Raw genomic sequence first — 8,172 nt, forward strand, 5'->3', positions numbered from 1 at the left:
CTCGGCTCCTGCTACTCCGGTGGTGGCAGTAACCACCGCGGCAGCAGCTGCGTTGGGGGGTGCTGGGGCAGGAGGCCCTGGCTCCTCCTTCTTCCCCGACGGTCAGGAGGACCGCTTCTCCTTCGTCGATGGCTCATCCGTCTGAGCCGGCGGGTGGGGTGGGAGGAGGGCGCGGGCAGGCGGTCCCCGTCATCCCCTCTTTGCTCATACCCATGGCGGGGATCCCTGGTGTGGGGCACCCATCTGAGGGGCTCGGGAGCCCGCAGACGCCTTCTCTGGTAACCTCGGTAGACCCTTTGAGGGACTCTGTGCCAGGTTTTACTAGGGAGTAGGTTGTCGCGTTTGGCGGGATCCCGGACCCTATCTTCGAGGGGAGACGGATGAGTGCTCGCATCCTCGACATCCCGGAGGTGGATGATATGCAGCAGCAGTGCGCTATGAGGGCGGCCAAGCTTCAGGAGGCTGCATTATCTTCTGGTATGTCCGTCAACTTATCTAATTCCTTATTGCATTTTTCTAATGAGGAGATTATAAATAATGCAAACCAATTAGGAGTTTCACTAGGTGCTACGGATAGTGAGATTACCAATTCGGTAAATGATCTATTAGATTTGGAGGCGGAACGTGCCTTAGAGACTATTCGTAATCTTGCAGCAATTAAACCAATGAATGATGATGAGATTGATGCGTTAGGGGTTAGAGTGCTCGATAGTTTGTGTGCGGATCTAGCACCCCCCAATCATGACTCTGAGGAAGATGATGTACCCCTAGAGAATTATGCTAGTAATATATGTGAACCCGGTTATGAGGACCGGGCGACAGAGCCTAGTAAACCTAAGCGTAAGTGGAAAAGGAAGATCTATCCCGATTCCGCAGTTTGTAGGAGTGCTAGGATTCGAACCACTAAAAAATTCCATGATGAAATATGAGAGGAATCTTTTGGAATAGCAGAGGTCTGAAAGACTTGGCTAAAAGAAGATTCCTAGCTGAGGCAGCTTTAGAGAAGAGGTTAGATTTTGTTGCTCTATCGGAGACGGGTAGAGATAACTTTGCGCCCCAGTTTCTTTCTTCTCTTGTGGGTGGTATTGATTTCGATTGGCATTGCCTCCCTTCGCGAGGAAGATCGGGTGGTATCTTACTAGGTGTGAGATGCGATTCGCTTGAAGTCCGAAGTGTAGTGATGGGCGACTTCGCGGTGAAGTTTCGAGTCAGGTCTAGGATAGATGGTTTTAACTGGGCTTTGGTGGCGGTTTATGGTGCCGCACAGCCCGAGCTTAAAGCGGAGTTTCTGGCGGACCTTGTTCGAATCTGTGGGTTAGAACAGCTTCCAATTTTAGTTGGAAGTGATTTCAATATCATCAGGAGGAGAGAGGAGAAGAACAATGATAACTTTGACGGAAGATGGTCGTTTATGTTCAATACCATTATTGAAAGCTTGGATCTGAGAGAGATAGAGCTTTCTGGTAGAAAGTTTACCTGGGCTAATGCTCTGCCAAACCCTACCTATGAAAAACTTGATCGTGTTCTTGCGAGCGTGGAGTGGGAAAAAAAAGTTCCCTCTGGTTATGGTGCAAGCTCTTTCGAGGGGAATATCTGATCACACCCCATTGTTCGTGGACTCAGGGGAGCCGAACCACGTGGGTAACAAGAACACCTTCTCTTTCGAGATGTCATGGTTTGAACGTGAGGGGTTCGTGGACTTGATTGCCAGGGAATGGGATAGAGGTGTAGGAGGCAAGACTGCGATAGAGCATTGGCAGAATAAGATTAGGCATTTGAGAAGTTTCTTATGGGGTTGGGCTAAGCACCTCAGTGGTGTGTATAAGATTGAAAAGGATAGACTCCTTACTCTTATACAGGCCCTGGACATACAGGCTGAATCCACTATTTTATCGCCAGCTGAGCTTCAGGTTAAAAATGAGGCGGAGAAGAGGTTGAAAGAACTGCTCCGCGAAGAAGAATTGAAGTGGGCTTTGCGTGCTAAAGTCCGCAAAATGGTCCAAGGGGACGCGAATACTCAATTCTTCCATTTGATAGCTAATGGCAAGCACAGAAAGAAGTGTATCTTTCAGCTTGAGCAAGACGAGGGCACTATTTTAGGTCAGGATAACCTAAAAACATATATTATCGACTATTATAAGCAGCTGAGGATGTGCCCCAGCTATCGGCTGCCGATAATGATATTCTGGTTGCCCCGTTCTCGGAGAAGGAGGTGTTTGATGCTATTGCACAGATGAAAAACAATACGGCTCCCGGACCGGATGGATTCCCGGCAGAGTTCTATAAAAAGTGCTGGCACATTATTAAGGGGGGTTTACTACCTATGTTCCATGATCTGTTCTCTGGACAGCTTCAATTATTTCACTTGAATTTTGGGACTATCACACTGCTTCCCAAGAAAACAGATGCTGTGAGAATTGAGCAATTCAGGCCGATCTGTCTCCTTAATGTTAGTTTCAAAATTTTCACCAAGGTCGAGACTGACAGGCTCACACAGATTGCGCATTCTGTGGCGCAACAGTCCCAAACTGCTTTCATGCCGGACAGAAATATCCTTGAAGGGGTGGTCGTCCTGCATGAAACACTCCATGAAATCCATTCCAAAAAATTAGATGGAGTAATTTTTAAGGTGGATTTCAAGAAAGCGTACGATAAGGTCAAATGGCCATTCCTCCAACAGTCATTGCGTATGAAAGGTTTTGATGAAGCCTGGCGCCGACAGGTTGAATCATTTATGCAAAAAGGTAGTGTGGGAATTAAAGTTAATGATGACATAGGTCATTACTTCCAGACACATAAAGGCCTAAGACAAGGAGATCCTATGTCCCCTATCCTGTTTAACATTGTGGTGGATATGTTAGCAATTTTGATAGGAAGGGCTAAGGAAAATGGTCAAGTAGGTGGATTGGTACCTCATCTTATTGATGGAGGTGTATCCATCCTTCAGTACGTTGATGATACAATCATCTTTATGGAGCATGACTTGGCCAAGGCGAGAAATATGAAGCTTGTGTTATGCCTATTTGAACAATTGACCGGGTTAAAGATTAACTTTCATAAGAGCGAGATGTTCTGTTTTGGTAGGGCCAAAGACGAACAGGATGCTTATAGGCAATTGTTTGGGTGTGAGTTGGGAGAGTTACCCTTCTCTTACCTGGGGATTCCAATCTACCATCGTAGGCTGACAAACAGAGAGTGGAAGTGCATCGAGGACCAATTTGAGAAGAAAATGAGTTGCTGGAAGGGTAAGCTCATGTCATACGGAGGCCGATTAATCCTGATTAATTCAGTGCTCACGAGTATGCCAATGTTTCTCCTATTGTTCTTTGAGGTCCCAGTTGGTGTTAGGAAGAGACTGGACTTCTATCGACCGCGTTTCTTTTGGCATGGTGATGAGCTTAAAAGAAAATATCGGCTTGCCAAATGGGATATCATCTGTAGACCGAAAGATCAAGGGGGTCTAGGTATTGAGAATCTAGAAGTTAAGAATAAATGCCTTCTTAGCAAGTGGCTGTGGAAGCTCTCATCGGAGAATGATGCTATGTGGGCTCAAATCCTTCGCAGCAAGTACCTCCAGACAAAAACTTTGTCCCAGGTTACAGTCAGGCCGACCGATTCACCTTTCTGGAAAGGCCTGATGAAAGTCAAACAGTCCTTGTTTAATAGGACAAAGTTTGTTATTGGAAACGGCACGAGTACACGTTTCTGGGAGGATACTTAGCTCGGCGAGACACCCTTAGCCATCCAATATTCGTCTTTGTACCGCATTGTTCAACGACGTGAGGTGTTCATCGCATCGGTCTTTTAATCTACCCCCCTTAATATTCAGTTCCGACGAACACTAGCGGGCAATCGTTGGGAAGAATGGCTCCGTCTAGTTAGGAGACTGATGGAGGTCCAGCTTTCACAACAACCCGATGAATTACGCTGGAAATTGACTAAGTCTGGAGTATTCACGGTTAAATCAATGTATATTGATGTTATTGATTCGAACTCCATTCCTACGTCCAAGCATGTTTGGGATGTCAAAGTTCCTTTGAAAATAAAAGTGTTTATGTGGTTTGTCCATAAACAAGTTATTTTAACTAAGGACAACTTGATAAAGCGTAATTGGACAGGACCTACTAGGTGTAGTTTCTGCGATTGGGATGAGACTATCAAACACCTCTTTTTTGATTGCTCGTTGGCCAAGGTACTTTGGTAGACGGTCCACATTGCCTTTAATATCAATCCACCGAATTCTGTTAATGCGTTATTTGGGACATGGCTTAATGGGATTGAGCCTGACTTAGCGAGACATATTCGGGTTGGAGTTTGTGCTTTGCTGTGGACTACCTGGACTTGCAGAAATGATTTGGTTTTTAACAGAATATCATGTATACATTTTTTGCAGGTCATATTCCGAACTACGGCTCTGATCCGTTCGTGATCGCTACTCACCCAGTCGGAGGCCAGGGAGCATTTGGTTACTGGGTCTTTCCGCTGGGAGATGGTAGCTCGGAATATCTTCAACCGGTTTGGATGGCGGTCATGTAACAGGATAGGCAATTAGTTTCCCTATCTAGTTTTAGCCAACCGGTTGTGGCGTCTTTTCTTGGCTAGTTGGTGTTTCTAGCCCTTATTGGCTCTGTGTGAGCTTTCTATGCTTTTTTATTACTTTTGGAGACCTTTGTAACCATGTTGGCACTACTTTATTTGGTTAATAAGATGACCGTATGCATCTTTCTGATGCAGAGGCCGAGGAATCCCCTTTTCAAAAAAAAAAAACAGGTATGGCGCTTACCAGGGTCCCTTCCAAAAACTTTTGGAATTTTGACGTGTAATTCACACCACCGTTTATTCAACACCCCTCAAAACATTCTCGTTTTTACAAACTGCTAATCAAGTGAAAGAACAAATTTAAATTGCAAAAAAGCTACAACCCTGGACAGGAGACATCAATCGCAAATTAACGAACAAATCAAATTAGAGAGGAAACCAACGGCTTTGATCCTCTGTGACTAGCATTTTGGGAGATCAGCCGGTGGGGGGAGCAACTTCTGGCTCGGAAGGCTTCCGTCTAGTACCAGCCATGCCATTCTCAATCCCCACGTCGTGTGCACCTCCAAATGGCAATGCATGAACCATACACCTGCACGTACATGAATATGATAGGTAGTATGAGCATGGACATAAACATTCTTTCAGTACGGTTTGCATTTAACTGTAGTTACCTGGGTTATCGGCGAGGAAGCGAATGGCCACCCACCCGCCGGCGGGCACCCCAACGGTGTTCCGCTCTACCGGGTCGACGAGGTTGAACTTGGCGGGGTCGTTCACGGCGTCGTAGTTGCCAAACCCTTGCCCGACCACAAAGAAGTTGAAGCCGTGCAGGTGTAGGGGGTGGCTCTCGAAGCCGAGGATGCTCGTGTCCTGCATCACCAGCTCCACCGACGTGTTGAATGGCAGCACGAGGAGCTTGGTCCCCTTGGCCACGTTCGTGTTGTTCGGCGGCGCCCCCGTGTAGTTGAATTTCAAGAGGGGCGTGACCGGGAAGTTGGACCCGTAGACTCCCCGAGACACGCCGGTGAAGTGCGACTGGAGGAGAGCCGTGGAAGGGAGCACCAGCGAGACGTTGTTCATGGCCGCCGCGAACTGCTGTTGGTGGGCCCCTGGCACGTAGTGTTCGCGGGGCACGGGAGCGTGCCCAGCCCGACCGTGAAGAAGAACGGCTTGTCCACAGACCGTGGCACGGCCGCCGGGTACTGAGGCGTGGCGAGGCTGCGGAGCTTGGAGGTGAAGTTGGTGACGAAGCCGGTGTCGTTGAACCGCGGCAGAGCCGGCTTGGACAGCGGCAAGTCCTTGTCAAAGCTTGGCACGGAGGGCGAGCCGGGCTTTTGGTACTCGAGGATGCCAGCGACAGTGGTGTTGTCGAAGGTGCCAGGCCTGATGGTGGAGTAGGGCGCGGCCGACATGTAGAAGTTGGCCTTGGGGTGGAACGGCTTGGCGGTGAGGAGTACGTTGGTGGTCTGGCCTGGAGAGATGATCAGGGTCTTGACGGTGAAAGGCTTGACGTAGACGGCGTCGACCTCAACGACGGTGAGTGTATGATTGGCGACGGAGAAGAAAAGCTCATCGTTGAGCGCGGCATTGACGAGGCGCAACATGTACGTTTTCCCGGGTTCCACCTTCAGTTTGAAAGTGTCTGAGATTTGTCACCATACAACATCTCTATTAGTAGTTGGCGCGTTTTATAAACATGTGACATTGGCTAGAAAGAATAGAAAACACGTAGTACCTTTGGCAGAGCAATTGTAGAGCGGCCCAGGGAGCCCGTTGATCGTGAAAGCGTCGGAGATGTTGGGTGCTCCGCCCGTCCGAAGCGCCTGCCTGACCACCGCCTCCGTGTCGGCCTTCCACCACTCGCCGAAGACCACCGGGACCTCTTTGTGCGGCGCAGCGAACGGGTAAGGCACGCCGTGCTTGGGGAGGATGATGATGGCGCCGTAGACGGTGGCGCGCAGCCAGGAGATGTGCGCGTGCCACCACAGCGTGCCGCGCTGCCCGGTGACGGTGAAGTCGTAGACGTAGCTCTGACCCGTCTGGATGGGGCACTGCGTGACGTACGCCGGCCCGTCGGCCCAGCCGGTCCGCAGCTGGCGGATGCCGTGCCAGTGCAGCGTCACGTTGTGGGCGACGCGGTTGGTGACGCGGACGACGACGCGGTCGCCTTCCCTCGCCAGCAGCGCCGGGCCGGGGTACTCCCCGTTCACCGTCACTATGCTCTTGGTGCCGCACAGCCTCGTCACATTCGCCATTTGCACCTGCATGCATGCAGACGTATTAAGGTTTCGATCAAGACGAGCTCGAGCACCATGCATGAATTAATGTGATCAGATCAAGATGATGACCGCAAATGCATGCAGAAGATGGAAGAATTGTGGACATACGTTGAAATTGTAGTGCCTGGTGACGCTCTGGGCTTGGACGATGAGCAGCAGCAGGGTCGCCATGAGGAGAGAGCACGGAGCTGGAAGGCCATAGGAGATAGCCATGGCCATAGCTTGTACTCCTTTTGAGCTTCTGTATCTTGAGGCAGCTCTTGAGGAGCAGAGGACAAGATGATGGAGGGTGGAATGAATGTTGAGACAAGCACTTCGGCTGAGTATATATATGTGCTGAACAGGAGGTCCCAAACGTGTGGCAACTACGTACCACCGGCCGGCCGGGCCATTTGCTTGAGATACATGCATGAATGGCCGCACGACGGACAGGCTTAGGCGGCAATTCTCGTTATTTGGTGGATGAACTATCAGGGCTAGCTTCAAGGGATGGAGAGAAGCTTGAGCTGGAGCGCGCCCTAGCTTTGGAGTGCGGCTACATCCAGTGCACTCGATCGATTACCTCTAGTTTAGTATAGATTGCATGCCTGCCGCCGGGTCACGTACCGTTTCCGTTGCAAAGCACACATGCGCATGTAATTAATCTCAACGATCACTTGTATGATACTCCAGCGTGTTTAATTAGTTAGCCCATGAAGAGATAAAAGAAAGCAAGATGGATAGTTAGTTCTGTTAGTCACTGTCACCACACCAACCTACTACATCGCTAGCTAGTACTCCTATCTTGCTATATTGTAAATAAATAAGTTCACTGGTCGCTAAGCAGTAAACGTCAGTTCGTCATATACTACTACTTGCATTCGTCCTCCTACGCTCCAGTGTGAATACACTGTTTCTTTTTTGTTTAACACGAATACACTATGTTCATGTTCAGTACACCAACGTTTGCATCATCACTTCACAATTTTTGCATGGATATCTCATATCTGGGCCTCCGTGGATACAGTAGGTGCGACATGCGTACCTAGTTGTTGGTGTCTTTGACGTGTGCCCTCGACTTCTTCCCTTGTACAATTCCCAACGAGGAGAAGGTTGCTTGACCCAACCCGATCGACAATCTCCCTTGTATATTGTCGGTGAGGACCAGTTCATACCTTTCCATGCACTTCTTGCTTCTTGCCTGCCGTTTTGTTTATTTAGGGCGACTGTTTGATCTGGTGCCAAACATTAGTAACCAGTATTTTGGGTAGCCAATAATTGGCAAAAACCAAACCATACTAGTGATAACGTTCTTAGGGGTAATCAAAAGTAGGCTGTTTGATAGCACACCAATAGATAGCCAAGCTTTTAG

At 48.9% G+C, this 8,172-nt stretch overlaps 1 pseudogene; it reads right to left on the reverse strand.

The window, feature by feature from the left end:
• Window positions 1-4,828: 4,828 nt before the first annotated feature.
• On the reverse strand, window positions 4,829-6,797 carry LOC123151012 (laccase-4-like; annotated as a pseudogene).
• Window positions 6,798-8,172: the final 1,375 nt, after the last annotated feature.

This window comes from Triticum aestivum, chromosome 7A (genome assembly GCF_018294505.1).
Source record: "Triticum aestivum cultivar Chinese Spring chromosome 7A, IWGSC CS RefSeq v2.1, whole genome shotgun sequence".
NCBI classification, from domain to species: Eukaryota; Viridiplantae; Streptophyta; class Magnoliopsida; order Poales; family Poaceae; genus Triticum; species Triticum aestivum.